Source organism: Lemur catta, chromosome 8 (assembly GCF_020740605.2).
Source record: "Lemur catta isolate mLemCat1 chromosome 8, mLemCat1.pri, whole genome shotgun sequence".
Classification (NCBI taxonomy): domain Eukaryota; kingdom Metazoa; phylum Chordata; class Mammalia; order Primates; family Lemuridae; genus Lemur; species Lemur catta.
The window spans coordinates 57,831,338-57,858,490 of record NC_059135.1 but is presented as its reverse complement, the minus strand read 5'-3'; positions in this window follow the sequence as shown (position 1 = coordinate 57,858,490).

The window sequence follows — 27,153 nt, the reverse complement described above, 5'->3', positions numbered from 1 at the left end:
GAGAATGATAAATGTGTAGATAAATCTAAATGAAATTTGGCATCATAAAATAATATTGAAATTGAATAAATTGAATGGAGGGAATTAAAATACACAAAAAAATGATATGAATCAAGGGGAAATTAAATAAAGTTAAACTGGTTCTTTGGTCCTTGAATTGTCTGAAGAGGGTTGTAAAACTGATAATAAGTTAAGGATACATGCTGCAATTTCTAGAGTAAATCTAAGAGAACAGAAAAGTGTAATAATAGATGGAAAAGTAAAATATTAATTAAAAAGAACACTGAGTCTAAAAGAGGCAAGAAGATGGAAGAAACTATCAATATAACATAGGACAGCAAACACAAATGGGAAATATAAGGTGAAGTCACCACCAAATATTTTGATAATGACATAAAATGTAAGTTGATTAAATGGTCTTGTTTAAAGACAAAGATGTCAGACTGTATTTTAAACATTCAACTATATCTTGCTTTCAAAAGAATATCTAAAACAGTAGATTGTGGAAAGTGTGAAAGAAAAAGGATGGGAAAAAGTTATCACTACTCACTTTGATTCCGTGCTAGTAGTGACAGCTCTTTTCAAGATAGCACAACAATATAGGGATAGGTAGTTTTAAGGATCACAAATTCATGAATCAAAGGGAAATATCATGCCAGTATTTATATTTTTAAAATCATATGTGATAAAACATAAGGTTTAATTCACAATATATGAAAATAGGTAATTAAAAAGTACTACAAATAAGAGGCATAAAAATGTACCATTACGCTATTACTGCAGTTCTGCTCTGGTAGTTTTATTCTACCTGTCTGGGGTATTTTTTTTCTTTCTCCCTCACTCCCTCAAAATATATTCAATTGTGTTAAGCAATTTCCCAATGTAATGATCTAGTAGAGTAATTTGCAAAATGCTACAATATCTTGGATTTATCGTACCACAATTTTCCTCTTTTTGATGACAAAGCCAGTGGACCCTCATTTTTGCCATTTTCTGTGAAGATCTTACTATTAAATACCTCTCCCCTTGGAATAACTCACTTGCATTTTTGTCTGGCTATTTCCTACTTTTTATGGGAGAAGCCAGAGGGCATATTTTGAAGTCCACATCCCAATCCTTAAGCTATCCTTGAGTAAATGACTAAGCCTGATTTAAACATCCTTACCTAAAAAATTAACGGACTATTTTTGACTATGATCAACATGTTAAATGATTAATGGAACAGTTTTAATTTAAACATAAATAGATGCCTGTATATAGAAGGATTAAGGTTATTTTTGGTGTCTAAGTCCAGGCTGGATCTCCCAGTCCAAGGGGACTCTGTGGACTTTGGTCCTTTGAAGACCTTAGTTTAAGAGGTCAGACAAAGTGTCCCTTCCCTTGCAGACCATCTCATTTATTTTTTGAACTGGTTAAGGCAGAGAGAAAAAACAGTTCTCAGTCCAATAATGGATGGTGTCATTTGACCTCACTTGATTTGGGACTATCTGTGGAAGGTGGTCTCTGGTCCCATTTCTGTCAATTAGTTATTTTCTCCATCACTGGGATCCTGATGGATGCACAGCAAGCTAGTCTTCGTAACAGAAAATATCATTCCTTTTCAGACCTAGCAAATCTCAGGTCTCTTGTAGTCTCTCAGAGTTTCTTTTACCATTGTTCCCCTTTGGCCAAAGAAAAGTACACTTGTCTCTTGATTGCACTTCTTAAATCCTACAGTATATTAAGAGTACCTCTTCTTTTGTCATTAGGTTGAAATCCTCAGCAAGATCATATCCTATTATGAGCTTCAGTGGCTGGGAGATTGGAGGGTCTTAATCCTTTACAAAAAATTTGTTGTCAACAATATCAGCATGATGTGCTTTTGAACTGAACTTAGCAGTGAACATTTTAAAATGCTCTCTGCTCATGTATATATAAATGCTGCTTAGCACTAGTTTCCAGATTTAAATTATTGAATAATAAATTTTTTAGAAAGAAGTTTGGGAAGATTTTTCTAGATGCCAAGGATTGGAAGAGTCCCTTGGAAGGGGGAAGAAAATTGCTCAAACGATGTCTTTGATCTCTAATAATTTAACCTGCCTTCCTAACAACCCCAGACTCAGTCTATCACCGGGACTAGCATATACAATTTTACTTTGACTTGTATGAACATTATAAGCTAATTGGTGTGTGCCAATGTTTTCTTTAACAAGAGTTCCTCTGGTCATATACATGCATCAGCTCCTCTAATAAAGACAATTTGTTCCAGGAGTTGATGTGCCATTCATGATTTTTACCAAATTAATTGCGCAGAATCACACCATGGGTTTATTTTGTTGTTGTCACAAGCCAAAATATTCAAAACTATGAATAGTTATTTACCATTTGAAGTTGTCATTTTATTAAGAATTCATATTTTGTCTTACTTGCATGCAAATAGGATACATTTTTATATGGACACTTTTTTTTCTGAGTGTGATAAGGCTATTAACTTGGACTACTGAAAGTTTTAGTACATCTATATTGACTAAAATAATGGCCTTATTTTGTATTTTGGAGCCTTTCAATATTCTGTATCTCTTCCTCCTTCTCACAAATAAAGGTCACAGAAGAGATTTTTGCATAAATTATATGGATGTATAATCTCATATCCTAATAAAACTCTTAAATCTATGTAAATGGCTTGTTACATATTGAGTATCCTTTTCTAATTAAAGAGCTGTTTCATGACTCAATTCACTGTGTCCATTAGATTACAAAATATCTCCAGAATAGGAATACTTAAAAAATTATTTCTCTTAAACATTATTAAAATAAATCATGCATATTTGGCAAGAACTCTATTATAGTAGTGTGATATACATCCATGATCCTTGAAACTTAATTGAAATATTAAGCCTTTAAAAAATCAAGAACTTATTTGACATAATAAAATATAAGCCAGATAATAATAAATGTGCTTTTTGCTCGAGGTCAACCCATATTTAAAATCTCTGTTTGATACCATAGTAAGTATAAATCGACCTGCTATGAAGAAGCTCCTGAAAGCGTTACTAATCTAGATCCAAAATGAAGTGAGAATTTTTTTCATGTAGACTTATGTTCTGTTTATATGTCAACAGAAAACACCGAACCTTTTCAATCTTGGGTTGGACTATTCCAGTGTGTATTAATCAGTGGTCTATGTCATGATACTTGGTTTTCTGTGACAAAGGTAAGACAAACAATAGTAGTTGTCACCAACTCCATTATCCTTCATGTTACAGTTCCTGCTTTTCAGGACTAGGAGGAACTCACTGCTCATCGAAGTTCTATCTAGAAGATGGAAGTAGCACCTTACCTAGCTTAGAAAAGTTTTATGAGGATCAGATACGATACGTGTACCTTAAAAACTTAGACTGCTACAATACTTTATAATTATTATGAAGTTCAAAATGTCTTTCCTCCCCCTTCTTGCACATCTACTGCCAAACACGATGCCATTGAACTCGACAAGTCGAGCAGAATTAACTCCATCTTACAGACCTGATTTTTTACAGTCTTCACGTTTAGTTCTAAGGCAATAAGTTTATGCAGGGAGAAGATCTTTTGAAAATGTAATGATAGTTTTATTTCTATACAGGTAGGAAAAATGTTCCGCTTGACTTGTTATGATAGGATATGTTTTGAAGGGTTTCTATCCATTATATCATATTTCAAAGTAGATTTTGTATATTTGACCTATTAATAAAATGCAAATGTTTTTCAACACCCAGTCCTTTACATATTTACATAATTCCACATAGTGTGAGGAGAAATATACTGACCACGATTTTCTTTCATATTTAAATCAGGCCTTGGAAATAAAAATAAAAAATCCTGAATTTCTAGCATAGTTATGCTTTTTACCACCATTGTAAGAACTGATAGAGATGGAGGGGAGGGTCGGAGAGTTAGGATATTTGGTGCAAAAGATGCCATACCAACCTCAGTAGAACTCTGTTTTTTTCTCCTTAGAGAGGAGATGTTAAGGAATGCTTTTATGCACACCTAAAATATGAAAATGCATGCATACAGAGAACAACAAAAACTACACTGGTATGGGCATTTGATTCACAGGAAAACCTTTGCCATAAGATTTTTGCATAGCACAGTGTTTCCTGGTCCATGGCAGGAGATTGAAAAGTAATTATTGCATAAAAATGTCTTGCTAATTCTAAGTATGACTTAAAATATTTTGCTGCCACACCTGCTATGTAAAGAAGAATGGTCTCCACCCTTTTCAAAAATGTTTGTCCATAACCCACTGAGCATTGGACATGCCATCACATGTCATTGCTGCACATCTTGTCACTCTCCAACTTAGGGCTTTCCCCCAGCTCCCATGCAGGGCAGGTTGGATATGCCCAGAGGTAGGTTACTGCCTTAGCTAATAACATACTGAGTTGGAGGTAAATATCCAGCTTCCATGCCCCTACGGTGGGATAACTCTGAGGCATACTCCATATCAGCCACCAGCTTTCCCCAGCTAGCTGGCTGTCCACAGCAGCAGTTCACCCAACAACTCACCCTGATGGGCTTCCACCCTTTATCTTTCCTCTGCAATCCTTACGGGTGCTTCCTGGGATCAGCTCCTGAATGAGCTACTCGCACTCACATCCTCATCAGAGGGTCTGATTCTGGGAGAATTCAAATTAAGGTACATAGCTGTCACAGAAATTCTCAGAGCACTAACAAGGGAAAAATCATAGCACAGATACTGAAGGGATAAACTAGCTAAGTTTTGTTGTGTGTGTGTTTTTAACAACTTTCAGTGTGTGCCATTTCTTCAAGACTTGGCAATGTAACTATTCCATTTTTAGGCCACTAAGGTTGAGAGAAATAAACAATAAAGAGAACAGCTCCAGTTATTTCATTGTGAAGCACTATAGGCATTTCGAGGGCTACATAAATAATGTGTTTGTGGCAGAGGATAGGCTGAGACATGTGGGCTATTCCAGCATCAATCGAAACATAAACGAACATGGCAGATGATGTTAGAGAATCCAGACAGTCAGCTCAGCTACTTGGGATGGCAGTTGAACAGACAAATGAGTGGACATATCAAGCTTTAAAGGGAAGCATGTGCCAGTGGGGCCTCCAGGTAGAGAAAAGGAAAAGGCATGCTGCTTTGGCTCTGCCAAAACAGTACAGTCACATCGTCCCTGGAGGTAGTTTCAGAAAACACTTAAAAGCATGTGAACTCCCTGAGTGCCCAGACCAAGGTGGTCTGCTGAACATGTCGTGGCCATAATAATTCTTACCCTCACTTCATTTCCAAAAGAAACTTTTATGTTCTCCTTGAGTAGCATCATCATAATTTTGGGTGTGTATATATATGTTTCATATTTATAATCTAACCTGTATTCTTTCTTAAAAAATCAAGTTGGATAATTAAGGAAAACTTTCCTCACAGCTAGTATAAGTAAAGAGATCATTTTATCATATGATTTTTGGGCAAAAGGTTGCTGCGTCTTGTGCATAAAGGAAATGATAGGGTTTTTTTTTCCCTAAACAAATAGCAGAATTTAAATCCTGGGATTATTTCATTTAAAAGTGGGAAAACTTATTTTCCGAATTTCAGAAAGGTGAGATTTCATATTGCAAATAGAAGTGATTTCAACATAAAGACCTAAAATTCATTATTAGAAGCCAAATTGAACTTGATAAAAGCTTTATGAGTATACTTAAAATCATTTGATTAGTTATATCCAAGATCAAAATTATTATCCCATGGGATTGATTTTTTTGTACCTTTAATATTCTGTTGCTTACAGTAGCAAAATACTACCAAAGCCCAAATAGTAGCAAACATTTACCCAAGTTCCATTCCCTAAACAAGTCTAGATATAAAATAAGATTTCCTTATTACTAGTTTTATAAGACAAATGAGTGAGTCAGATTCCTGCCTTCTGAACCTCTTTACAGTTAGGCCCTAATACTATCAAGAAATTTGATTTTTAGGAGGGAAGAAAAGAAATCCAACTTTGGTTTCTGCATTTATCTTCTATACAAGTTTATGTTATTTTTTTAAAAAAACAAATTCATTAAGATCTCATAATTATTTAAGCTTAACTTTGTTGATCTTAATTATCTACTTTGGGTTCAGGAATGCAAGCCAACTGCACTCCTTGGCTAAGGAGAGGGAAAAAAATTCCTTCCCCAACATCCTGGATTCCCTGAGGTGCCTGGGCTTTTGGCCAGCCTCCCTGGGAGAAAGGCTCAGCTGCCGTGGCCTATAGACTCCTGTCTGTAGAGAGGCAGAGAAAAGTCTCTCTGACAAGCTGAAAATCAGCCACAGAAAGCCAGCTGCAGACAAGACAGCAGGGACTTAGCAACCCAGAGGATCCAGCCCGTGAGAGCCTGCAGGGTGCTAGTCCCTGTCAAGAATACCTTTCTTGTTACCTTTTGCTCTCAGAGGAGCTCCAGCCACTTCTATTTATAGCTGTGAAGGAGGCTGACTTCCAGAGGAGCCTCAGACAGGTCAAATGGGCATTAGAGAACTTCAGCATTAGAAGCCACTGTCTTGCTCTGTGATGGTTTCAGAATTCTTTGTGAGGCATAATAATGGCCGGGGCACACTGAAGGTTGACTTCCTTTTGCTCATGGTGCCTATCTGGAGTACATTAGGAGCAAAGCCAATGTTAATGTCCATGTCCTTGATACCATTTTTATAATAGACGTATCTGCATGCAGACACCTCTAAACTTTTAAGGGAGCTCTTCTCAACCTTTTATCTTGTCCTCACTCTAGTTTACCTTTTGTAATTTTCTTCCCTGAGAGCTGAAGTTCCTTTCCAGGAAGTCTAGGTTGAAACTTCTCAATTACTTACTTATTAGGGACATAAATGTAGCAAAAGCTTGAAATGGTTTTTAGTTGTCAAATACCTGTGCAAAGGTGCAAGTGATAATAAAATTTTTATAAACAGTGGCCACTGTAATTAGAAAATAGATGAGTATGGAGAAGCCTCTATAAATTACACATTAAACTTTTTAAAAATTCTCTTACGGGAATAACACCATTGACCTAATTAGTTTTTTCACATGAAGCACAAAAAAAAAAAAAAAAGCAAAACACATTATCCTTAGTTGTAATTCGAATGAAGAAACACTTTATTATAATTTCAAAGAGGGGCATTAAAAAGTCATAATATATATGACGTTTGTAATTCCTGAGATAGAGGGACTTAATTATATGCAAAAACAGTCTATTGATGATTTATGATAATAGCTAATGCCTATGAGTGCTCACTGGGTGCCAAGGTCCTGTGCTAAGCATTTTGCTATGATTACCCCTTGGATTCTCCAACAGTCCAGTGCATTGATTGGCTCCATTATCAGATGAGAACAGTGGCTCAGAACTTAAGTCACTTGGTTACTCACTTGCATGCCTTTGGTTCCATCACTTAGAAGTGATGAAACCATGATTTGAATACAGATCTGTGAGAGTCCTATGTTGGCATGATTACTAACTGCCTTATATCACCTATCTTCTTTTTGAAATGAAATAAAACCTGCTGTTAGGGTTAAAAATGTTTTGATATTATGAATTTATTAGGAGTTTATTTATGCAATTCAAGTAAGCTATTTTTTTAAGACTCTGCCTCTGGTGCTCTAGATCTGAGCTTCAAGATTCATCATGGAGCTGGACATTGCCATGCTTGTGTTAAAGACTAAAATCTGGTCTTCACTGTTATCTCCTTGTTCTTCCTCTTTCACAGTGTCCTCACTCCAATACATGCAAGCATAAAAACATTTTCAAGGCACTTTAAGTAATGTTTCTTGTATAGATTATAAACTGATATTATTTGGCTATATTTTTAGAAAACAACATGTTTTTAAAAAATCAATTGAACACATTTAAGTGGATAAGTGGGAATCAGGCAATTCAGGAGTGGGCACAGTAGCTGCATTTTCTCTTTAAGAAAAATGATTTACCTAATGTCTGCTTTTTAGGTTAAAAGAAAAATTTCCAAGTTTAAATCCATCAACCACTATGAAACAATACTTCTCTCTCGAAAATCCTAAGACAATGAAAAATATAAAGTCACATCTTTTTAAGGAATTCTGGTAACTGGAGCAGAAAGGAAATCATTAAGAAGACTTTAAAGAAAAATGAGCTTAGGTCAAAAGTTTAGTATGCATTAGAAATAGGAAAAAATGCTAAAATACAAGAATAAAATTAAGTCAAAGCCTTCATGTCATTCTCTTTTAATATAGGTTTTTTTGTGTGTTAGTTAACATATGGTAATTTGTCCCTTAAAATCTATTAATATATACCATGCTCATAAATTTTTTTAAAAAAACCCAAAAAAAGTATATTTATTGAAGTGTAATGAACAAATGCTAAAAAATTAGTACTTATAACCTAATGGAGAAAATAAATCTTTAAACATTTTTGTTTCTACAGAAAATAATCTTAGAAAAAATGTTCCAGCATATATGAAGGTACAGGTTTTAGCATACCAACTATTAGGTTAATTGTCTTAAAACATGAAACTAAATCTTTTCTATTTATGATGTCTGTTTATTCCCTTGTACCACCTACTAAAAAAGCTTTTATTTCTACCTCCTCACCATTCTCATCTTAATGAACAGAAAAAATATCAAAATCAGACAACACAGGATCTCCCTCGATATCCAAACACTGCATCTAATGAGACACCTGTATTCCCACCAATCCATTGATCCTTTAACCAGGTCAAGGTGGAAGAAACAGTTCTTTACTTGTGCTCCCAAGATTTTTCCCTCATTATTTTCTCAAGAATCTTACTTTGTTCTCTATTCATGCCTTCCTATGTGCATTTGAAGATTTGCTTTCTATCTTAAAATAATAACAAAACCACATTACCTCTCTATCCCATATCCCATTTTAACTGCCACCCTTTCTCTCCTGTTCCACTTATAAACTTGTTGAAATAGTAATCTAAACTTGGGTGTGTTTTCCCACCTCCCATTCACTCCTCAATCAATTCTATTCAAACTTCTGTAGTTATCACTCATGTGAAATGCTTTCAGTGAGGTCACCATTAACATCTAAGGGGCTAAATATACAGGACACTCTGTCCATGTCTTGCATGAAATCTTGACAACATCCAATACCTTTGCCATCTCCTTTACTGAGAAACTCTTGATGTGTAAGACACTGCACTATCCTGGTTTTCCCCCTAAGATTTTGTTACTCCGTCTTAGTCTTTTTTGTATCTTCTCTTCCACTGTCAATTCTTTAAGTAATGTAAGTGATATTTTCATTCATTTTACTAATATTTAAGGGCCCACTTCAAAATCAAATACTTTTCTGTGGCTATGTGGTCTGTAAGTTCCTAGAAGTATGGAAACAATAACTTTCTCTCTCTCTCTTTTTTTTAACTATGTCCTAACTAGAGCACCTGATTTGAAATCTGGAATTCAAAATGATGTAAATGCATCATCATGCTAAATTTTTCTATAATGTGATAGATAATTTCACAGTGTTTATATGCACATTACCATTGACTAAGTCTGCAGTCCCCAACCCCTGGGCTGCAGACCAGTACAGGTTGATGGCCTGTTAGGGACTGGGGGCCACAGAGCTCTGCAGCCCCACCACCACTGCCTACCACCGCCGCCTCCTTCCTCCCTCCACACACACCCCTGCCCATCCGTGGAAAAATTAAAAATTACAATTAGGAAAGAGCACACAGCAGGAGGTGAGCGGCGGGCAAGGGAAGCTTCATCTGTATTTACAGTCTCTCCCTATCACTCCCTTCACCACCCGAGCTCTGCCTTCCCAACCTTCGTGGAAAAATTGTCTTCCACGAAACTGATCCCTGGTGCCAAAAAGGTTGAGGACCGCTGGTCTAAGTGGCAGAAAGTTGAAGAAATAGCAGATTAAAGGTGGAAAAACTAAAGTTTTATCCTTACGATTCTAAGGACTTGGTGATTTTTTTCTCTTTTCTTTATTTTTAAATTTCAGAATATTACAGGGATACACAGTTTTGGTTACATAATTTACTTTTGTACAGTTTGAGTCAAAGTTGTAAGTGTGCCCTTCACCCAGATAGTGTGCATTATACCCATTAGGTGTGAATTTACCCATCCCGTCCTCCCCCCACCACCTGCTTGATTTCTGCTGAGTTTTACTTCCTTCCGTATGTGCACGTGTTGATAGATTAGTTTTAGTTTAATATTGAGTACATGTGGTGTTTGCTTTTCCGTTCATACTTCACTTAGAAGAATGGTCTCCAGTTCCATCTAGGTTGTTACAAAAGATACTAGAGCATCATTTTTTTGTGGGTAAGTAATACTCCATGGTATATATATACCACGTTTTAGGAATCTGTTCACGTATTGATGGGCATTTGGACTGTTTCCACATCTTTGTGATTGTGAATTGTGCTGCTATAAAAATTCGAGTGCAGGTGTCTATTTTATAAAATATCTTTTTTTCCTTTTGGGAAATACCCAGTAATGATATCGCTGGATCAAATGTTAGGTCTACTTTTACTTCTCTGAGGTATCTCCATACTCCTTTCTATAGAGGTTATATTAGTTTGCAGTCCTACCAGTGGTGTACAAGTGTTCCTTTCCACATCCATGCCAGCACGTGTTGCTTTGGGACTTTTTAATAAGAGCCATTCTCATTGGAATTAGGTAATATTTGATTGTGGCTTTGATTTGCATTTCCCTAATGATTAGAAACATTGAAAATTTTCATGTGTTTGTTGGCTATTGGTGTATCTTTTTTTGAAAAGCTTCTGTTCATGTTTTTTTGCCCTCTTTTTTATAAGTTTGTTTGATTTTTTTTCCTTGCTGATTTGCTTGAGTTCTTTGTAGATTCTGGTTATCAGCACTTTGTCAGATTTAGATCCTGCAAATATTTTCTCCCATTCTGTAGGTTGTCTATTTGCTCTATTGATTGTCCTTGGCTGTAGAGAAACTTTTTAATTTTAATTTAATTTGATTAATAGGTCCCATCTATTTATATTTGTTGTTGCTGTGATTGCTTTTGGGGTCTTCTCCATAAGTTCTTTCCCTAGGCCAATGTCTATAAGAGTTTTTCCAACATTTTCATATAGTATTCTTACAGTTTCATGCCTTAGGTTTAAGTCTGAAATCCATTGTGAATTAATTTTTGTGAGTGGTGAGAGGTACAGATCCTGTTTCATTCTTCTACATGTGGCTATCCAATTTTCCCAACACCGTTTATTGAATAGGGATTCTTTTCCCCAGTGTGTATTTTTGTCTGTTTTGTCAAAGATCAGATGGCAATGTGAGGATGGATTTATATCTGGGTTCTCTGTTCTATTCCATTGGTCTATGTTTCTGTTTCTGTGCCAGTACCATGCTGTTTTGTTTACTATAGGCTTGTAGTACGGCTTGAAGTCTGGTAAAGTGATGCCTCCTGATTCATTCTTGTTATCTAAGGTTGCATTGGCTAGTCGGGGTCTTTTCTGGTTCTATACACAGTGTAGAACTATTCTAGATTGGTGAAAAGTGATGGTATTTTAATGGGGATTGCATTGAATCTGTAAATCACTTTGGGTAGTATAGACATTAACAATGTTGATTCTGCTGATCCATGAGCATGATATGTTTTTACTTTCATATTTTTATGGCAAGCATTTACATTATTGAAAGATGTTAAAATGCCATTTCATAAGATTGCATTTTCTGTGAGAGGACTGGCATAAAGAGCTATTAAGCTATTTTATTGTAATAGACTTGAAAACAATAAAAGAAACACACTTTTAGAATAAAATGTCACAGAAATTGTTCTATCTTTTTTATTTTTCAAAAATTAGATTGCATTCATTCAAATTTACCTCTTGTTGTATAAACTGAAAAAAATTATCTAAGTCTAATTATTAATTATCTCTGCACTCTACCTCCTGAGAAGTTTGCTTCTAAAAAGAGATAGTTGCCTGAAGCACTCAATGAAGAACTGGGCATGTCTTTCAAAGACTCCAAAGACCTATAATAAACTCCATTGTATTGAGCTATCTAGGAATAACTTAAGATATTTAACAAGTTTGAAAATATGTGTCATCCAGTATTTAAGAGATAACACTAATATTGAGTGATGAATTATTAATACAAGAATATTTCATTTGAGAAATGAGCTTATCTCTTAGGAAGTGGAATCTAATTTTCAATATATTAAAATTTTGAATGGCTCCAACAATCCAAGCAATGACATAGTTGATCCTGGTGAGGTACTAAGAGCAAGACATTTTCCTCTTGTATATAACCTATGTAAAATAAAAACACATGTTTCAAGAAAATTATAATCAGGTTGTTTTGCACATCTAAACAGATTAATGGTTACATGTGTTGCCTAATTTCTATAAAAACAAATACTTGGGAAATATTTGTCTCCATCATATTTTTAAACGGATTGTTTTGATGAAGCTTGCCCATATCTTCCAATTAAAACATTTATGAAAATATGTTTAATAGTTGAATTTCTGGACCAAAAAAACCAGTGGCCAGTGTCACAAATGGGATTCAACTCTTCAAAAATTCAAAATAGATAAAATTTATAATTATTTTATAAATACTGACAGTTTATGAATTATAGTTTATAACATTTTTAAAAATTAAAACTGGATTTAACTGGTTTTTTTTTGAAATGCCAGCATGTTAGGAAACTCGATAACTGAGCAAGATAGGAAGCCATGTTAAAGTTAGAAAATGCAGAGAGGTTATTAAGAGTGAGCATGCATAGTCAGAGGATGAAAGAGTGATAGAGCTTTTTTAGGAGAGAATGTGGTGCCACAGAAAGAGTACATTTTGCAGTGATGCACACCTGTGTTGAGATTCTGCTTATGACATTTCCAGCATTGAGAATTTCAATACATTACTTACACTCCCTGCTTTTTCATTCATAAAATTGAGATATTTATATTTTTCTCATAAGCTAACATTAGCTCAATACTCCATGTTTGGTAGACATCTAGAAACTCTAAATTTCATTTTTCCTAATTTGAGAACTTGTACTTATCCTATGTCTATGACATCTGTGACCTAGTGCTTCAAAGTTATACTTTTGAGTCCAGAATTTAGAGTTCATTGAGTCTAGAGAAATTCATGTCTAAAATACCTGTTTACTTGCTCTACCTCTCTAAACACATGAATGTACTATATTTTCTCTATAATAGACTAGATAATTTCACAGCTTACTTGAATTTAATGAAATTTAATGAAATTAAGATAAGTGAATTTGGATATTGAGAAGTACTTGGTGATTTGAAGCACTTGGTGATTTTGTAAGGAAAAAAAATAAGAGATTCTGATGCTCACTTTGATGGATTCTTACCAGTTTCCTTGAAGAATTTCTCAAAAGAAATGTGAACTGCAAATTTTCTTCTCTTGGTAAAGGAGCCTGTAATAATCACGTAGCTACAACTCTGCAGGGTTGCGAAGCCCTCTCTGAATCTGAATTACTGGTAAGTTCTTTAACCTTGATTTTTAAACTTATAATTTAAAATGCTTGTTTATTTCATTCATTACTAAATCGGGGCTTTCAGACAAAATCTTCAGTGGTAGAAATCTGGCAGTTCTGTTTGATGAGTTTGGACTGTGTTATTTTTCCTCACAATTGAAAACAGAGCCAATCAGCTTAGAATTCATCACTTTTGGCATGACTAACCATTTCCATTTTGTCTCAATTGTATTATCTCCAAAACAATGCCTTTATTTTCCATTTTCTGGTCTTTTTTTTAATAAAATAAAGGCAAGGCACAATAAAACATTATTATGATTGCTCAAACAATTGCTGCATAGACAACAATGTATTTTATGTGAGAACGCAGCCATGCAAAGCAGGCAGGCGGGTAGTCTCACTGTTCAATAGTTTGAAATATTTGTTCATTATCAGCTGATGTTATAAAGGTCATAATTTAGCAAATGAAAGAAAATTTAAAAGTATGAGTGTAGAAGGACTAAAACCGTATGTGGCATGCATGTCGGGTATATGAAAGATTAATTTTAGGTGATAAAGTGTATCCTAAATGTAAGTCTGTGTCCATACTATAAAATCCTTTATCAAGGCCTGTGTATTCTTCTTTATATATTTGGCAGCATTTATTCAATCACTTTGAGTAGGCTATTTAATATGTATAATTAAGTGAATAAATGAATGAAGAAATGAGTGTTGTTTTTTTTTTTTGAAATACCAGCATGTTAGGAAACTCAATGACTGAGGAAGATAGGAAGCCACGTTAAACTTAGAAAATGCAGAGAGGATATTAAGAGTGAGCATATATGGTCAGAGGATGAAAGAGTGACAGAGCTTTTTTAGGAGAGAATGCGGTGCCACAGAAAGAGTACGTTTTTCAGTGACGCACACCTGTGTTCAGATTCGATTCCGCTTATGACGGTTCAAGCATTGAGAATTTCAATACATTATTTATATTCCTCCTTTTTCATTCATAAAATTGGGATTTTTACATTTTTCTCATAAGCTATCACTTATTAGCTCAATACTCCATGTTTGGTAGACATCTAGAAACTCTAAATTTCTTTTTTCCTAATTCAAGAACTTGTACTTATCCTATGCCTGTGACATCCGTGACCTAGTGCTTCAAAGTTATACTTTTGAGTCCATAATTTAACATTGGCTCAGTTGCCTAATTCCTTTTTTAAATTTGGTCAATGATATTGTCTTGCTAGTGGGAGCTTGGAAGAAGCAATCCACGCCACCAGCAATCTCTATGGTGGCTTAGTGTTATGGGCTTACATGTAACTGTGATTGATGACTGGTCTTTCAGCAGGTGCAAGATTTGGCAGCATTATTCTGGTTGGAAATGCCCTAGTACTCTGCTTCAGAGTGAACACTAATATTGAATCAAAATTCAATTCACATTATCAATTTGGATTTTGAAATTCCTACAGGATATGGACCAGAATTATCATACCTATGGGTCTTTTTCCTTTTTATTAGCTTACTGGTTGAAATTCACACTAATCTTTCTTTAATTTTCACATATGTAGATGGAAAATCTATATCCCTGGAATTCTCTACTTGTTCTGATTATTTTGGTTTGTGACATTAGTTCACAGTGTAAGACACATTACTTTATGATAGATGATTGAGTGTCAGGCTGATAATCACAAGTAAACAATTATTTATAGATCGTCCACATGGCACCAAAAAATGTGCTTAACATTATTGCCTGGTGCTGGCTTATATTTGTTATTGTTTTTAAAGTTCTACTTGCTTTGAAATTAACTAATGGTATGTTTTAATATATTCATACCTGAAGCTCTTATTTTATTAGGACCTGAAACAAGAGTGTTTTTTTTAACCTAATAAATATAACATACTGGTTTCTTATGCAGAAATTACTGAAGCAATATTATGAAAATGTAAAATTATATACTTACTTGTTGCACTAACACAGGAAGTTAAACTGTTAGATTATTAAAGAAAACTAATAGGATCAAAAATGGCAATGCACATAAATCTATAGTTTATTCCAGGAAAATGATACAGTATAGCAACAGCGTTAATTAAGGATATGCATCATATTTAAAGGATGTTTCACAGCAAGGGATCAGGAAAGGTCAGATGCAAGCTCCAATTGCCCTCTTTATTACAGACCATACAGGATGTACTTCCTATCTCAGATCCAGAACTACACACATGTACACAAAACACCTTGGAACCAGAGATCTCCAAAGGAGACTTGGCCCTGATGACTCTGTGGTCATGTAGGAAGATTTTTGCTGCATAACCAAGCCCTCTAACAGTCTCATGGAAACTAAATGCAAATCATCAGTCTCACTGTTATCAATAAGCAATGCTGACAAGCTGGTACAAATCTCCCCCAAACTCCCTGGACACAGGGTTATAGAGCAACACTACTAATCGATACTGTTTATGCTTCAACCAGGTGTCTGTGCTGTTCAGGTATGTTTCTTATATTGATGACACAGTTTAGGCCTATTCCAAGTCTGCTGAAATTAGCTTTCACAGCATGCCTTTTCTAAAACAAGTGTGAGAAAACTTAATTCTAGGTAATGACAGCAAGTTGAACACACGTATTTATCTTCATTCTTTTCTGAAATACCATTAGAATGATAGCAAGGGAAACTTTTGCAAAGGCATGAATACACAAAGACAAAAAACAGAAGAGGTGACAGCAGCAACCCAATTCTGGAATCCAAAAAGTACATGGACAAGTGGTAACTAACCTAGCATTCCTAAATAATAAATCCTAAGATAATTACACAGAAAGCCAAGAAGCTGCATAGCTTACTTCATAGATTCACAAAAGACATCGATTGGTGCCAAGGGGTACCTTTGGAAGGAAGTGTAAAGCAGGGCTGAAACCAGGAGAATTGGTCAAAATTCTCTTTAAGAATAAGTTAAATCCTTTGATCTCCTGCTTTCTCTGCCTGCTAAAATACTGTGCAGAAACAAGATTTGGTAATCTGAAAGCCAATGTTAGACTGGTGTTTGAATCATCAGGCCGGTGCCTTCCTCAATCTCGCATAGCTAGCTAGTGACTCAAGTTTCATTAGCACTGTGTTCTGCCCTTCTTCTCACATTGAAACTACCTGCTAAGCTAGAATGACAGTGTGGGGGAATCCCATAGGTAACAGGAGAAGGCAACTCAAGATTTGGAATGGGACAATGTAATGAGAAATAATTGATTTGTAGGATTTATATAGCAAAAAGGGAAATTATTAAGTTATTGAAATACTTAAGGGAGAAAGTGAACTGGATTACCCCAGATTATGGTGAAATTACTGAGAATGGAAGCACAGGGACAGATTTTAAAAAACTTGAAGAAAAAACAACCTTTCTTCTCCAAGTTGTGATTGGACTGATAAACCTTCTTACTTAGGCTTAAGGAGCTTTTTAAAATCTTTCAGTGTAAGGTCATTGCACTTTTTGCATCATAATTTTCTTACTTTCCAGATAATACATTACTAAAACTTTTATTCAGGTGCTTTTTAAAAAATTTACTTATGTCAGTTAACATCAGTTACTACATTATAATTGAATATAATTTAGCATATGACCCTATTTATATTGGATAATAAATATTACACACTGCAATTCCACAAATAATTTAGGTAATTACAATAATTTGTCTACTAGTGACCCTCAAAAATGACTTATACACAATGCACAAAAGAACTTAATGATAGCATGGACCATTTGACATTTGACTGCCTTTGAGATTAGTATGGATGGACAACTAACCATCTGGTATCTCCTCCTAATCTTCTTCTGCAAGGAATAATAAGTTGGAAAGTAAAGGGACTCTATTCACTTTTAAATAGTCCCTGCAAGGTGATTTAACCATGCTTTATAATTCATTATGTTAAAGACAGTTGATGAAGCATGAAGCAGTCATTTCTGAAGTTAGTTTTAAAGGAGGTCGTGAGCTGATTCATTCAAGTTTGTAATTCCCTCTGACATCAGCTTTGAGCTAAAGATGTTTTGGGCTACACACACACACACACCCATTAACAGTCTAACATTGAAGTGCATTCTCTTGTTATTTAGATACTTCTTAAAGGAAGAAGTTGAAATGGGCAGTAAAATAATAAAAAGAAGTTTATGATCCTTAAATGAAAGATGATTATGTCTCTTAAGGAAAAGGTTACTATTTTAAGGTGACAGTTTTTATAAGGAACTTATAAATTGATTATAAAAACCAGATAAGATATGCTGAATAAGGTGAATACAGAGATGTTTTAACAACTGGGAGTATTTCAGTATAATCGAAAGTTTATTTGTACAAACTAATTCTGGAATCATCTCTTAAGAATTATATGTTACAGATGTGAGATTGCTTTTCTTTGATTATGCCAAAATAATTTTCTTAGAACTATTTTGTTTTAAGTTCCAAGTGATTGTATTCTGTAATTTTATTGTTTTAGTGTTTGTCCTTAGTTCGTGTTCTTAAGTTGTTAGATTATCTGTTGACGTTCTAATACTATTGCTTTCTTGGTAGACTCATGCTTTTTATTTCCTCTTTTGTATTTTAATTTTAGGTATAAATTGTAGCTTTGCTTACATGACTGAGTCTCTATGTCAAGCTTCATTCTGTTTATGTAGCCAAAAATACTTCTTTTTCTCTCTTAGTTCTAGGTCTGTTTTCTCCAAAACCTTCTCAAAAGGAAAAAAAAAAAAAAATGAAAAATAGTACAGCTGATTTTATTCTAAAAGTGAACTGGCTTACCTGTCTTTCTATTGACCACTATTCTAATTTTTCACCATCTATTCATGTAATATAAATGTCTTATTTGTATACTTATAAACACTTCTCAATATTCTATCCATCTTCCCCAGCTTGACTTCTTAGAAATAACTACTGATAAAACCAGGCACAGTGGCATGCTCCTGTAGTCCCAGCTACTTGGGAGGCTGAGACTGGAGGATCCCTTGAGCCCAGGAGTTTGAGTCCAACCTGGGAGCCTGGGCAATATGGTGAGACTTGCTCTCCATAAAACAAAAAGAAAAGGAAAGAGAAGTCACTATCTATCCGCATTCTCTACTTACCTTGTAATTAGTCACAGTTTTAATAGATAGGCATAATAGGAAGTATATAATTGTAGTTTATCTTTAAGAACCATAGGGTTTTAGAGATCATCTAATAACACCTTCATTTTAGAGATTAGAAAATGAGGACTCACGGAAGTTTTGAATTTTAATCAATGTTCTACAGCTAAATGGTAGCAGATACTGATTCACTGGTTAGTTTGTTGGGGAAAAAACATTAGAAAATAAAATGTTTTGACTTTTAAAAAACTGGATATTTTAGGGCTTACCAAGAAAGACAGGGTTACCATCCAGAAGGCACTTGCTCTGTGGTTATCAACAAAGATGCTAATTTAGTGGCATTCAGATTCCTCTCTGTCAGACTACTGCAGCACTGTGAGCACAGTGTTAGGTGAGGGACATTCATGTGTAAAAGCAGGTTAGATAAGCAGGGTGAGTCAGTCTGATTATTGCTTACCGTTGATTGGTGATTAGTTTTTCTGGTCCTTTCTTTGGGTATAGAAATTGTCTTCATTTGGCTATTCTTAATCTACTTTTAAAATATAAATACTTGCCCAAGTAAATCACCAGTAAATAAAAAAGGAAAAAAATATAAATACCTTTGAGTAATTATTTCCTTTTTTGTTGTTTCTTAGCTATTAGTCTATCACAAAGTCTATAAACTAGTGGATGCAGGCTATGTAGTAATTTTAGTTTTCCTTAAATCAGTCTATATGCACAGTGATTTTTATAGCTCTACACCTTTCCCTTAAGGTCTCACGTTCTGTAACGCATCCTGAATTTGGCACAAGAGGCCCAAGCCATTGTAACTTCCATTTGTAGCTACAATGGAGATAGAGTTCTACCTGGAAATCTCTTCCTCAAACATTAGGGCTACAGTGGAAATAACAGAACTTCTGCAGTTCCCCTCCAGCTGTTCAAGGTTTTCTCTCTCTCTCACCTCCCCTACCTCTCTTCATGGGTAGGATTCGGGTGTGAAGAAGCCAGGGCCAGTTACAGCAGGATCAGAATGTTGGATAATACCAGTATTACATGAGGGCTGGTTCAAAACTATAGTTGGGTATGAATTTGTTCTTTAATTTTAACTGGAATATAAGCTTTACTGTAGCAGAGCCAAAGGATATATTTTTTGTGGCTTTCTAGAATGCAGGTGCTTACTAAGGGATATAAGTAATATGCTGTGAGGATTTTAGTACATAAAATTATTTCTGGAGAAAGAGTATCCATCTATCATCCCTTCCTTTGCCACACTCTAAACACGCACATACTCTCTCTCTCTCACACACACACACACACACACACACACACCTCATATAATACATAGACATGCACACATACATACACCCACACACACCACAATAAAACTTTTCCCAAAATACTTTTTGCTTTGTGAAGAAATATCTGACCAGCTGGGTTTCCTGTATAATTTATTTTCTAGCAACAATTTTAGCATGTGGGGTGTATAATTAATTCTTTCACACTGCTGAAATAGATTTGTGTATTCATTTGCTGTCATCCTAACAATTTAAAAAATAACAAAGAATGCACCTTCTTTAGTTTCAAATGTCCTTTTTTTGAGTAACTTATTTCTAGGGGGCAATGTTGTTAGTTGCATAGTTGCTGCATAGGATATCTGCATTTAAATTCTGAGCTTTAGGTACTTATAGCCATGTAAAACTAATATCCCTTTGTATTCAAGGGATTATTAGCACTTACCATGTAAACAGTGCTAGAGAGTTTTGAAGAAGCAATTATTCATATGCATTTGTTTCCCAAGATATTAATAATAAAGAATAATCAATGATATTACTCTTATTGGAGCCAATTGTCTAGATTCCCAGAAACCAATTAAAGAAGCTGTCTGAAGTATATACTGCCTTCATTTTACTATCATGTGGGAAAAATTCTGAATCCCAAGCAGAGAATGGGTCTAGCAATTCTATTATGTTCCCCTGTGTGAATAAGGAAAACACTGAATGTTACAGGGTAAAAAGGTGATAGGATTGCATATCCAAGACATTTTTGAAGGAAGTGGCCTAATTTCCCATTTTAGGAAAATGTAATAAGGTCAAAACAAACAAAATAACAGACAAAATTTCTTTCTTATTTTCTTAGGCCATATATATTGTAAAAGGGTACAGGAGTAATCAAAAGTATTAAGCTAGAGTTAATAGACTTTTAGTCTTCTTAGTTTTGGTCTTGGCATACAGAGCTTGGCAGATATTAGATAGACAAAGTTTGTGGTGTGAATGCATCAACATACAAAATTAAATCATTATAGAACATAGCCTCACCTATCTCAATTAACAAAACTAATACTAAAAGTACATAAAAAGCAGCAAAATGTCAAGGATACACCACTAATTTTGAAGACAAATAAATAAGATGAGAGAACAAACAGATTAATGGAATTGAATAGACATTCAAAAAAGAAATACATGAATAACTGAATGCTTAGTAGATGATGTAGGTGGCATTGCAAATCAGTGAAAGAATTCTGAGACCATTGACTACTCATATGAGAAAAAATAAAATCGGATACTTATTTCATACCTTTTTTGAGTAATAGTTATAGTTGGATTAAGAACCCAAATGTGCAAAGCAAACATTTATGACTTTTAGGATAAAATTTAGAGAAGGGAATTCTTTCTTTATCAAGACAAAAATATATAAACCATAAAGAAAAAAAATGATAAAAATGAATACATTGAAGTTTTAAATGTCTGCACATTAAAATACCCAATAAACAAGGTGTCAAAGAAAAACCGTAGAATGAAAAAAGGTTTTGAGATACATGTAATCAAGAAAGCACTAATTTTAAAAATAACATAACACAGTACCAGTTAATACCATCAGACTGGCAAAATTATAGACGCTGATTAAGTATCAGTGAGGGTGTAGAGGAACAGAAACTCCCTTAAAGTGTGGATGGCATTTAAATTAGTATTGTTATCTTGGAGAGCAATTTGCTCAAATTGAAGATGTGCATATTCTTTGCCCTAGCAATTCTCCTGGGAGAAAGTCTTACACATGTGAAAGGAGAAACTCATACAAAGATGTTTGTGTATGGACATTCATAGCAGCGTTGATTGCAATGACAAAGAACAGAAAAAATGTAAATGCTCAAGGAAAGTACATAATAAAATTACATATATCTACACAATTTAAAAATCATGGTGGATAATAGACTTAAACCTTAGGAGTGAAACTATTAGAATTCTAGAAGAAAATGTGGGAAAGACTCTTATAGACATTGGCCTAGGCAAAGTATTTATGAAGAAGACCCCAAAGACAATCACAGCAACAACAAAAATAAATAAATGGGACCTTATTAAATTAAAAAGCTTATACACAGCCAAAGAAACTGTCACAAGAGTAAATAGACAACCTACAGAATGGGAAAAAATTTTCTCATGCTACACATCTGGTAAAGGACTGATAACTAGAATCTATTTAGAACTCAGGAAAATCAGCAAGAAAAAATCGAACAGCCCTATCAGAAAGTGGGCAAAGGACATGAACAGAAGACAGAAGAAGACAGAAGAATGGCCAACAAACTGTGAAAAAATCCTCAACATCTCTAATCATCAGGGAAATGCAAATCAAAACCACAATGAGATATCACTTATCTCCAGTGAGAATGGACTTTATCAAAAAGTCTCATAACAACAAATGTTGGCATGGATGTGGAGAGACAGGAACACTCATGCTCTGCTGGTGGGACTGCAAACTAGTGCAACCTCTGTGGAAAGCAATATGGAGATACCTTAAACAGATACAAGTAGACCTACCATTTGATCCAGCAATCCCATTATTGGGCATCTACCCAAAAGAACAAAAGACATTCTGTAACAAAGATATCTGCACCCGAATGTTTATAGCAGAACAATTTACAATTGCAAAGATGTGGAAACAACCCAAGTGCCCATCAATACATGAGTGGATTAATAAAATGTGGTATATGTATACCATGGAGTACTACTCAGCTATAAGAAACAATGGTGATATAGCACCTCTTGTATTTTCCTGGAAAGAGTTGGAACCCATTCTACTAAGTGAAGTATTACAAGAATGGAAAAATAAGAACCACATGTACTCACCATCAAATTGGTTTCACTGATCATCACCTAAGAGCAAATTTTGGAATAACATTGATCGGGTGTTGGGCAGATGTGGGTGGGGGAGGGAATGGGTGTATACATACATAAGGAGTGCAATGCACACTGTCTAGGGGATGGACACGTTTGAAGCTCTGACTCCGGGAGTGGGGGAAGGGCAATATACGTAACCTAAATTTTTGTACCCCCACAATATCCTGAAAAAAGAATAAAAAAAAATAAGGATGTTTAATTTTTAAAAAGCAGGTTGCACAATACAATACAATGTCTAATGCCATTTATTTCAAGTTTAAACACATACAGAAATACTAATTAGTAAATTATGAATTTCAATGCTTACGTGTGGGGCATGGAAGTATGGATCTAGGTACGTGTGAGAAAAGAATATAAAGATATATATGAATAATAAATATTAAATTCAAGATAATGAATAATTTGAGGTGAGGGACTTACGGGGACCTTCAGTTGTACTTGCAGTAGCTTCTTTATTAAGTTGGGAAGTGTGTTGACTTACAAACATTTACTTCTTAAAGTGGGTGGAAGATACACTGGTGTTTGACACGTTATTCTATATCCTGTGTGTCTTTTGCTAGTCTAACATACTTTATAAACAAATGGAGGTTTCAGTTGGGTAATGGAAATTCAAAACAATGGAAGCCTTCCATTTCCAGGAAAGGTGAGCTAGTTCACAGCAGGGCACAATTTTTTTCTAAAAACAAATAGAGAAATCAATTAATTATAAAAATAGTAGGGAGAACTTTTCAGAAGTGAGCGGAGAATCTGCAGTGGTCCCTGGGGGGCAGTTATTGAATCTGCACAGAGGCTATGAGTTATAAATAAGGGCTAGGCCCAGACAGAAGGTCACCGCTAAGAACAAAGAAGCAAGAAAGCTTTTTACAATCCTATGGGGCTGGTGAAACAAAAATAAAACTTGAGGGTTCTGAAATATATGTACAGTTTTTATCTCTGACCTATCCCGAATCTTGAAGCTGCACAAGGTTTAAGCAAAAACTTTGCAAAAGCAGAGTACATTCCATGCATTCATGTGATGTTCAAGAAATAAACACCTTCCAAGGGTGGGGCAAAAGAAGGAGTAAGAAAACAGCAGATGAGAGTTGAAAGTACTCGTAGGAGTGACAAATTGACCTTGCTGACATATTGATCTTGCTGACAAAATAACCTTGCTGATCTCCCCTTGCTGAAAAAAACCTTTTTTTTTCCCTAGCGTCACTTAAAATCTGGACATAGTTAGAGGCTGATAATCCAGTTTGAACCTTGAGAGAGGACCACTGCTATGGTACAGAAAAAAAGCAGAGCTTTTAGCAATGGAAGACGGCTGGTGTGACAAAATCAGAGACTTAACATGCCTCAAAAGAACATACAGTCTCCTCCTCAAGACATTTGTCAAAATCTGAAGCTACCCAAGGCATGAACTAAAGAGCTAGGTTAAAAAGAACTCAAGAAAAGGTTGAATTTTTGCAGTTCTTCAATGCTGAGGAGGCAAAGATTTTCAAGGATTTCTGAGGACAGTCATGAAGCTCTACCCTCTAGAGAAGAGGCAAATAAGAGGCAGACTACATTTTTCCAAAATAACCACCTTGCCTTGATATAACTCTCTCCATGGCTGCGTTAAGATTACCACAGCAACTCACACCCACCCCACTTTATCTGGCTACCAGAAGAAAAAGCAAAGATCTTTTCCAGTGGAAGATATTGTCATTGGGAGCCTCTAGTATTTTATATTTTAAGTTCACAATGTCTAGCATTCAAACAAAAATTAGTGGGCATGGAAATGAAAGATAGAACCATGAAATTGATAATGTAAAAAAACAGACACTTGAGTCAATTATTGTTGTGAACTGGTATTCACTTGAAGATAGCTATGATTATTATGTTCAAAATAACAGAGGAAAATAGAGAGAAAACATGAAAAGATGGAAAACTGTAACTCAAACCAGTAAAATAAATCAAACAGTAAAATAAAATGGAAACTCCATAAGTAAAAATTGACATTAAGAACTCAAATTGATGGATTTAACAAAAGCAACAGAAAATTGGATCACAGAACTTCAGACAGGACATTAGAAAATATCCAAGCTGACTCACAGATAAAAATAACATGGATAAACACAAAAGACAATTTGGAATATGGAAGAAAAAAGTCTAAAATAACTATTCAACTAGGGCAAAAATAGTGATTTTTTTTTTTTTTTGGTTGCATACTTTAGTCCAGGGCTGCAGTGAGATTTCAGGGTGTTCTGATCAGACAAATGTCTTGGAGCCTGATGCACTTCACGTATTTGTTCACCATTGATTTAGAATAGAGGCTGATAGCAGAAAACAGTCAGAATGAAGATTACTGCTCAGCTTTTTCTCTCTTACAGTGAACAATTCAGCTTTGGCTTCAAATATATATTCTTCACTCAACCCTATAAATGTCCCTCATCAGACTCACTTTCCTTAGAAAAATATTCAGCAGACCCTGTTCTTACTTGAGCATGAGTTTTGTAATCTCGGTACTTACCTAAGGAACTTATCAAAATATTCATTTCAATTATATGGAGTCATTCTTTCAGAGAGGTATTCTGATAATTATGATTTTCTTCACCTTATCATAGTCACAGTAAATTTGGGAGTTTTGAATAAATTGATGGATGTTGCTCGCCTGGCTGGACCATCACCTTTTAGGCCAGTTTGTCTCAAACTCAGTGTTGTGTGGTCATTGCCATGTAAAAATTATACGGAGACTTAGCAGAAATAACTAAAATAAAAGCATCTGAAAGACATTGCTTTAAAGAATGGAAAATTATAAGGTTTTAAAAATCTAAAGCTCCAAGGGGAAATAAAATGAATAGCATGAAATAAATATTAAACCAAAAAAAAAAGATAGACACACCTTAAATATATCTAAGAAAATCAAAAGATCTTGGAATCAACACTTCTTGATGTGAAATGGAGTTTATCAATAGGAAAAAACAACTTGTAAAATATTGCTGGAAATGAGTCTCTATCACATTCTCTGTATATTCAGTTCCTCCTTTTTCCCCTTGTAATTTCTTTTCTGAGTTTTTTGCTTGACTACAATTTCAGTTCTAGTGTACATATCCTGATATGTGTACTGAACCTAAAGGCTTTGGTCATGAGGACATCTTTTTCTGTTGCTATTGTCATAGGGTGTGACACCTGCATTTACTGATTATTTTTCATTATCTCAAAAATTATGCTTCTGGGCTCTTAAGAATTTGCTGAAAAAAGAAAACATAACAAAGCCAAGTTAACTGTATGGTGCTCCAAACACATGTCACCTCAAGGAGGGCATTCAGGATTTATTCATTATTTTTCCTTGAAAGAATTTTCTTGTCCTGCCTACTGGATTGAGAGTGAATACTACAAAATTTGAAAATTCCATGGTGGTAAGAAGTAGCTCATATTTTTGTTTAGTCCTTTCCACGCTACCGTATAAATCATAGCACTTTAAGTGCGAAGCAGGTTGAATGAAAAGTGGAATCAGGATCCAGGGAAGGAGAAAAAGAGGAAACTTGTTTTATGACATTAGACAAACAAGTTTGGGTCTAAGATAACCATGTTTTCCAAACATGCAAAGAGTTATTTCTTCTGTTAAAACTCAAAATTTGGAAAGTTTTTATTCTACGGTATTAAGGTGATATAATCAATGTTAAATAAAAATAACTCATCATGTCGATGTATTTTTCTAAGTTTGGCAATCTGAGACACTTAGGGAATGTCTTCTGCTGCAAACATCAGCATATCGGTCAACAGTGGCTCAGACAAACATGGATTCATCCTAAGCAGTCCAGGACTGATATGATGCTTAGCAATGTCGGAAGAAACCAGGCTCTTTCTATCTACTGATTAGCTATTTTTATGATTATAGGAAAAGAAAAACTTTTTTTCCCTTGCATAGCATGGTACTCTGTTCTTTACCCATATAGGTTAATATAGCCAAGGAAAGTGTGCCTGTTATCATCACATTCATCTCCCCAGAGGCTCAACTTTAATTTAATTTCAGTGTGTTTTTATTAGTAATTAAAGGAGGAAGAAAAAATATAGATTATGAGTATATGGTTACAATTATGGTTTTCATCATTGTGATTGCAAGATGACTTCTGTATCTTCAGATTTCAGTTCCTTTTTTAGGATGGATTAGAAGGTGGGAAGATAAAAGAAAACTAAAAGGCAAAGAATTAAAAAAGATATGCTTTTAAAAATGCTTTCCCAAGTCCTCCACACGCACTCTGTGATTTCTACTTACATAGCATTGGCCAAAGCAGGATTACATTTTCACATCTCACCTCTATAGTAGAGGAAGAAAAGGGAGAAGGGAGTATTGAGTGGTTTTGGGTGGCCAATTTGTGGCTGCTACAGTAATTTCCATCTTTCTTGTTTTTTTTTTTTGAGATCATTACAAAAATAATACATAAAAGTTACAATTGAAGAATATGATGAATACATAAATAAAATATGAATGTAACAGGTAGAGAAGGTGATCCATGACTATAATTGAAATTAAAACAAATAA